This window comes from Ovis aries, chromosome 15 (assembly GCF_016772045.2).
Source record: "Ovis aries strain OAR_USU_Benz2616 breed Rambouillet chromosome 15, ARS-UI_Ramb_v3.0, whole genome shotgun sequence".
Classification (NCBI taxonomy): Eukaryota; Metazoa; Chordata; class Mammalia; order Artiodactyla; family Bovidae; genus Ovis; species Ovis aries.
The window spans coordinates 73,261,286-73,269,314 of NC_056068.1; positions in this window are offsets into that span (position 1 = coordinate 73,261,286).

Sequence of the window (8,029 nt, forward strand, 5' to 3'; positions counted from 1 at the left end):
GCATTAAAACTCCATTTCAAGTACCTGACTACTCCCAGAAATATTGGGGGTTAGATTTTTGCACCATAGCATGCAATTTTTTTTCTATTATTATTATAGAATAAATATTACATCCTAGGCACTGGAAGCGGAGAAGGCAATGGCAACCCACTCCAGTACTCTTGCCTGGGAAATCCCATGGATGGAAGAGCCTGGTAAGCTACAGTCCATGGGGTTGGGAAGAGTCGGACACGACTGAGCGACTTCACTTTCACTTTTCACTTTCACGCACTGGAGAAGGAAATGGCAACGCACTCCATTATTCTTGCCTGGAGAATCCCAGGGATGGGAGCCTGGTGGGCCGCCGTCTGTGGGGTCACACAGAGTAGGACACGACTGATGTGACTTAGCAGCAGGCACTGGAAGCAAACCTCAAAGCTTCTGTCTAGGAAAAGAGAGAGGGTGCAGGTCACAGGGAAAAATCCAGGACAGGAGTATAGCAAGTGATTCATGGGTTCAGAGGGGACGAGGAGCCCCACCCCGTCCTGGGTGGGTGTATTTCTGAGCTGCTCACCAGTAAGCCTCACTCATAAGCTTGGGCCGGGATCATCTGCCCTTGGGATGCCATAGGTTCTGGTTTCAGAAGCGGAACAATAATGCTAATTAAAATGTCATGTTCTGGCCTACAACAGACAACAGCTGGTTTTAGATTAAGAAATCTTTTTTAAGGAATTGCATCGTACTGGCCTGCACCAACGATGAACCTGAGCTGGCCCTGGCCTTTCCCCAAATGTGTGTATCAAGCCACTCGCCTTGGCCCCCAGGGACCTAACTGGGGTGGGCCGGCCTGCTTGAAATGCCAGTGTTGACTGTTGCATGCTCGGTTGTATCCAGCTCTCTGAGACCCCATGGACTGTGGCTCACTAGACTCCTCTGTCTGTGGGATTATCCAGGCAAGAATACTAGGGTGGGTTGCCATTTCCTTCTCCAAATGCCAAGGTTGGAAACCCTTCTTTGCTGGGTAAGTTTGGGTAGCTGTACATATTCTTCTTATCTGAGATATTTTAGCAAAGCTCACACATGTTTAGGCAAAATCCTCCTTTTCTGGGAAAATTAAAGAGGAAGATATCCACTTTTGTCCTCAGACTCTCTGGTTCCTTCCTGTAAGTGATGCTATCCTGTTTCTTCTTACTCGGCATCACGAAGGTCAGAACTCTGGCTTCTCTGCTGAACCTTCTGTGCTTCCAGCTTGTGGTTTTTAGGAGTTTCTCTGCTGCTTCTGCAGAGATTGGCCATCATCCTGGCCTGCGCTGAGCAGGACTGGGAGCTGGAAGAGGCCACCAGCCTCTGTGCTTTCACTTGCCAAAGGGTGGCTGGTAGCTCTGTGATCCAGCTTCCTCCTGGGACAGTCCCTGAGGATCCTTGCCACTGAAGGGCCACAGGCTCCTGGCCACGAATTCTCAAGGTCTGATTGCTGGGCTCAAGTCCAAGACCCCTTGGTGGTAGAATTAAGAAGTCGATGAAGCAGAGTCTGAGTCGGGAAGTGGTTCACTCCTGGGGGAACTCTTCCTGGCTCTACACCCACAGGCTCGCAGAGGAACCCGGCCAGGAGGGCGGAGGTTTCAAAGGTTCCCCATCGTCTAGCTTCCCTGAGCCTGGTGGGTTTCCTCTGCTCTCCCAGTGGCGTCTCCAGGGTAAGCTGTTTTCTCCAGTTCTGTTGGTCATCTGCTGCTGCAGCAGCCGAAGCCGCAGCACGCTGTTCCCCGAGGAGCCCTGGCTCGGGGAGGCAGAGGCAGAGAACGCCCAGCTGGCCCCACGCCCCTTCAGCCACTTCCCGAGGAGCCATCCTGGTGGAAGTGCCAGCCGGATTGGCAGGCAGCGGCTGTCGAGGGAGGTGCTGGAAGAGACTTGAGCTTTCCACTGAGGGCCCGGAGGCACGTGAGCCGTGGAGGCTGGCTGCTCACCTCACCCCAGAGCTCTGTCCCAAGCCCCAGGGCTCCTGTGCTCGGCCAGTGTTTGCTTCTAAATGAAATGGGGGCAGCTTTTGGCCCCACTCTGCCAACCAGGCCCGGTGAGATGATCTGAACCCGTTTCACTGAGCTGCTCCGGACAGAGGACAGTGAGGCAGGCCAGATTCTGCTCTCACATGTAAGGTTTTCCCCTCTCCTAAGCTAAGGTCTTCCCTGGTGGCTGGAGGTCCAGGTTCAATCCTTGGGTCAGGAAGATCTCCTGGAGAAGGGAATTCCAACCCACTCCAGTATTCTTGCCTGGGGAATTCCATGGACAGAGGAGCCTGGCGAGATACAGTCGATGGGGTCACAAAGAGTCGGACATGACTTAGCAACTAAACAACGGTGACATCATCCTAAACGGAACTCACAGCCTCTCTTCCACCTCCATTAATAGCCCATCAGGGCTCCCCAGCCTCAGGCTCTGTGACATCCAGGTTCCCTGGGACAGGGTGTGGGCTGTGTAGGCAACACTGTGCCACAGCTTTTTCATGTCCAGCTCACCACTGCTTGCAACTCAGGGCAGGTGACAGGGCAGCTTGCCCCCTCTCTCCCCTTTCCAGGCATCTTTCCTTCTCAAGAAATTGTTGAGTCACCCACCTCTGTGTCTGGCATCTCAAATTTAACAGCCTTTGTAGGGTAGAGTTTTTTCCTTTCTTCTGCTCCCAACTGGTTGGGCCCGTGGTTGCACTTCTTTCCCGCCTCCCTGGAGGGCACCAGAGCCGTCAGGCAGAGACAAGGAAAGGGAAAGATGTCTGGGTGCCATTCGAGAGGTACCAGGCAGGTATGTCGGATAAGAGGTTTCCCCAGCAAAGCACCAGCTCACCCATAGCATCTTAGGAGCTGCCGGTGGAGTGACAGCTGCCGGCAGAGCTGGGATTGGAATCTGCGTGTCTTGGACCCAAGCCTCCAGCCACTCCATCCACCCTTCAGAGCCTTCCCTTCACAGTGTATCAACGTGAGCTCTTATTTACAGCCACCAACTTCTATCATTAGCTGCTACGCCCAAGAAGAAGCTCAAAAAATGTCTGGTTTTCTGGTAATCACAGCTGAAGAACAACCAACTCGTTACTGACCAAGATGAGGGAATAATTCAGTCATTCAGTTTTCTAATTGTTCATTCATTCATTAAAAATGTGCTCTTTGCCAGAACCTGTGCTGCATCTGAGACAGAATGGATTAAGTGGAATAAGACACAGTCTTGACCTCTGGGATCTTGGGTTCCAGTGAGAGTTCTTGGCTCTGTAAGATGGTGTGAGTCCATCAGAGGCCTGGGACTCCACACATACGTTTTAGTCCTGACTGTTCAGGAAGACTCCATTACGTGAACACCATCTTCGCTGGTGCCCAGAGGAGGCAAGGGTTGTTTTGTTTCCCATTCTCATAGCGCCTTCCTTTGAGTTGAACCCTGGGCCTTCCTTGGCCTTGAGGGATTCCACTCCCTTGCCTTAGTTTCCTCAACCAGAAATTGAAGATGGCAAGAGCGCTTCGACCCGGGTGGGTGAGATGCAGTGATAGATCTCTTCCCCTCTCTTTATCCAGAGCCCTTGCCAGATTGTACCTGGTGATGCTGGCAGCCGCCCTCTTCCGGCCCCTATTTCTGCTCACCCTGTTACCAGAGAGCCTGGGGGTCTGGATCCTATCTGGCCCCGTCAGGGTAGATTACCAAATGAGTGGTTCTTTTGCCCCAGTGCCTTTCCTGTGCTATAAATAAGCCCCATGTTTATTTTCTAATGTTATTGAAATGAGCGCTTGGGATTTGGGCCTCTTGACTAGTCCGGAGAGCGTCCACCCGGTGCCTGGTGAGGGCCCTGTGTGGCTGGCTGCTGTCTGAAGCTATTTGGAGTCCTCCCGCTGTGTTGTGGATGTGGCTTCGTTTCAATAGTAAGGGCCGTATGCAGCCCTGTATCTGCTGATTTTCAGGTTTCAGCTTTCTGCCAGCCTCACTGCCTGCTTAGAAGTAAAGCTGTGTTTCTCATTAAGGGGATAACGGCCACAATTGAGATAATTAACGAAAATTGTGTATTGGTGGCAGCAGGCCCTATAGGATTTCCAATAGTCTACCTAGTAGATCCTGAGGGGCTTTACCGTCATCTCCTCCCTTCTGCCTACCCTCTGCCCCAACCTCTGTTCTTGTTTTCTGGATATAGTCCCAATAATTTCTCTCCATACAGCCTTGTTCTTGTCAGCAGTTTGGTTTGATGTACTGACAACTTGACCAAATGAAGATTTCGTTAACTGCATCTTCTCCAAGGCACAGAAGATGCAAGGATTTCCCCCCCTCTTCCCAGAGTATCTCCCATTTGCTGGTTGTACCTTGGCCCTTTTAAAAATGTTATAAGAAGAATATCCATTAATAACAGATAGATGTTCCCTTCAGTACTATGGCTGCACCGTCTCAGTGGGACGGTGCTGAGACGGAATGGAAACATGACAGCCCAGTGCAATGTCTTATACGCTATGTGGTCGTCTAGGAACTAGGAAGTGTTCTGAATTAGGATTTCCTCAGGAGTGGTTTCAGAGAAGGCAATGGCACCCCCACTCCAGTACTCTTGCCTGGAGAATCCCAGGGGCGGGGGAGCCTGGTGGGCTGCCGTCGATGGGGTCGCACAGAGTCGGACACGACTGAGTGGTTTCTAGCTCCTTCAGGCTTTGATGTTGTATCAAAAGTATCCAGTGAGACTGAGCAGGACACAACATTGTCTATCAGAACTTGGGCTAAAGATCATTATCTACTGCTCAGGAGGGATTATTCTGATAAGTCACTCAGTAGAGAAATGTTTGCACAAACAAACCAGAACCTATAGCCTATTCATGAACAGTTACATCTAACAACCAGATTTAATTCACTTTCAGACATGGAACCAGAAGAAAGTGAATTTTTACTCATGTGTTTTTAGTCTATTGACTCCTAAAGATTCTTTCCTCTTAAAAAATAAAAAAATCTTTTGTGATGGATTTATATTTATTGAGCACTTATTATGTGCCAGATACTGTTCTCAATTATGAAGATGCTGCATTGGACAAAGTGCCTGCCCCTGTTAAGTGTACATTCTAAGAAGGAAGACAACCAAAAAAAGTAAACGAATATAATTGCAAATGGTAAAAAAATTGCTAGGAAGAGAACAAAGCAGAATAAGGAGAGGTGGTTAGTGACTTGGGCATGAGGAGATATGTTGGTCAGAAGTGGCATTTAAACACGGATCTCGGTGTTGAGGAGTGGAGACAGAGGGATGAAGTCCCTAGCATAAAGTCCCTCAGGCAGGAAAAAGCTCGGCTTGTTTTAAGAACAGCAGGAACTCCTGTGTGGCTGCAGTGTACTGGGTATGGAGAACAGGGTAGAGATGATGCCAGGAGAAGTAAGTTAGGGCCAAATTGTGTTGGGATCATGCTGGACAAAAGGGTTCTGGATTGTTATTGTGAGTGTGATGGGAAGACTCTGGAAGGTTTTAAGCCGGGGATTGGCATCCGAATGGGATTTTTGTTTAAAGAGTCGTTTCAGCTATTACGTGGAGAACAAGAATGGAAGAAAGGAAGTCAAGAGGCTGCGTTACAGAGAGAGATGGCAGAGGCTTAGCTAGACTAGGATGGCAGCAACAGAGACAGTGAGGAGTTACATTGGGAACAGACTCTGTTGGACTTACTAATGATTTGGTTATAGGAGATGAAAACAGAGGATTCACAGCTCACTACTAGGTTTTTGTTGTAACTGAGTGACACAATTCAGTGAAATAGGGCGGACTGGGCAGGGTAAGGACAGAGAAGTGTGAGAGGGGATACCAGGAGCTCCACTTTGGATGGGTTAAGTCTGAGATGCCTTTTGGTCATCTAGTGGTAGTGCTATTTAAGCAGTTAGATATCTAGAGCTTAAGGGGAAAGTTAGAACTGAATATGTAGATGGGATTTAAAACCATAGGACTAGATGAGACTACCCAGAGAGTCAAAATATGTAGAGGAAAAGAGGCCTGTGGCCTGATTTACAGGGAGAGAAGAAAAGAGGAAGCAGAAAAGGAGATTGAGGAGTTGCCAGCGAGTTAGGAAGAAAACCAGGAAGATATCTGCAAGACAGACTGGGATGAATTAGAGACACACATTGTAAACCCTGAAGCAATGGCTAAAAACATTTTAAAAGGAAGCATAGCTAATAAGGCAATATTGGAGATAGAATATGATAAAGAAATATTCAATCAAAAAGGATGGATTGAAGAAAAGAGTAAACTGAGAACAGATGGGACACAAAAAAGCAGGACACTAGACTTAAACTCAACATAGTAATAGTGACGTTAAATGCAGATGATCTAAACGTTATAATCAAAGGACGGAGACTTTCATTCTGAATTACACATCAAGGGCAATCGTATGCTATCTATGAGTAAAGCACTATAAAATGCAATTGAAGCAGAAGAGTGAAGAAATTATACCAGACAAATAAGAATCACAAGGAACTGGAAGTGATTTTACCAATAAAGGACAAAATAAACTTCAAAACAGGAACAGTTTCAGGGAGAAAGAGGAATAATTCATAATGTTAAAGGTGTCAGTTCATTAAGAAGGCATAACAGGTAATTCTAAGTAATGTAGGCACTAAATAACAATGCTTAAAAATATATAAAGCAAAATTGACAACGGAAAATGAAATAGAAAACTCCACAATTATATTTGGATATCTCAGCACTCCCCTCTTAGTAACTGATAGAACAAGTTGATAGAAAAATCAGAAAGATAGAGATGACCTGGATAATGCTATCAACCATTTTGGCCTAATTGACAATTATGGAACACTCCACCCACCAATAACTAAGCAGATACTCTTCTCAGGTGCACTTACAACACTCAGCGCCTGTGTGTGGCACCGTAAAAAGTCTGTTTTAGAGGAAATGAAAATACAAGTATGTTCTCCAATCATAATGGAATTAAATCAGTAACTGATATCTGAGGGAAATCCCGAATAGTCAGAAATTATGTAACATATTTCTAAATGCATGGGTTAATAAAGACTCAAAACAAATTAGAGTGTAATTTTAGGTGAATGAAAATGTATCTAAATGTGTCAGGTGGAGTACTCAGATCTGTTGTTGAAGTGCTAGTGTTAGAAAAGAAGAAAGAACTGAAACTAATTATGAAAGCTACTACAAAATAAATGGAAGAAAGAATAAAGATAAGCTTGGAAATAAATAGAAGATGGACAAACAATGGAGAAGAATCAGTTAAACAAAACCTGGTTCTTTGAGAAGACCAATAAAAGACTGTTCAAGGAAAAGAAAAGAATATATAAATTTACCAGTATCATAAATCAAACAGGGAGCTTTGGTACAGATTCTAAAAATATTAGAAGTGAAATACATATGAAAACGTTATACTGTTAAAATCTACAACATAGATGAAATAGTTGCAAACTTTGAAAGACACAAAGTTATAAAAACTACCTCAAGAAGAAATAGAAAAATCTAAGTAACCATATCCATTAAAGCAGTCAAATTTGTAATTTAAAACTTCACACAAAGAAAAACCTAAGTCCACATAGTCTACTGACAAATTATATCAAATAATTAAGAAATAACACCAATCTTACACAAACTCTTTTCAGAAAATAGAAGAGAAAGAGATGTGTCCCAGCTCATTTTATGTGGCCATTATTACCCTGTTATCAAAACCAGACAAAAATATTACAAGAAAAGAAAACTGCAGACTTAAAGCCCTGCTGAGCATAGACACAAAGGTCTTTTTAAAAGTTAGCAATCCAGATCAACATGCAAAAAAGATAATACAACATGGCTAAAGAATATAAAGTCTGTCTAATATTTGAAAATGTAATTCACAATAGCAATAGAATAAAGGAGAATAGTCATATGATTATCTCAATGGTTTTTTTAAAAAAAACAGAAAACATATATCCACACAAAGACTTGTACACAGATGCTCTCGGCAGGTTTGTTCATGATAGCCAAAACCTGGAAAAAAGGTTAAACAGCAGATGAATGCATAGATAAATTGTGGTATATCCATGCAATGGAATACATCTAAGCAATAAAGATAATGAA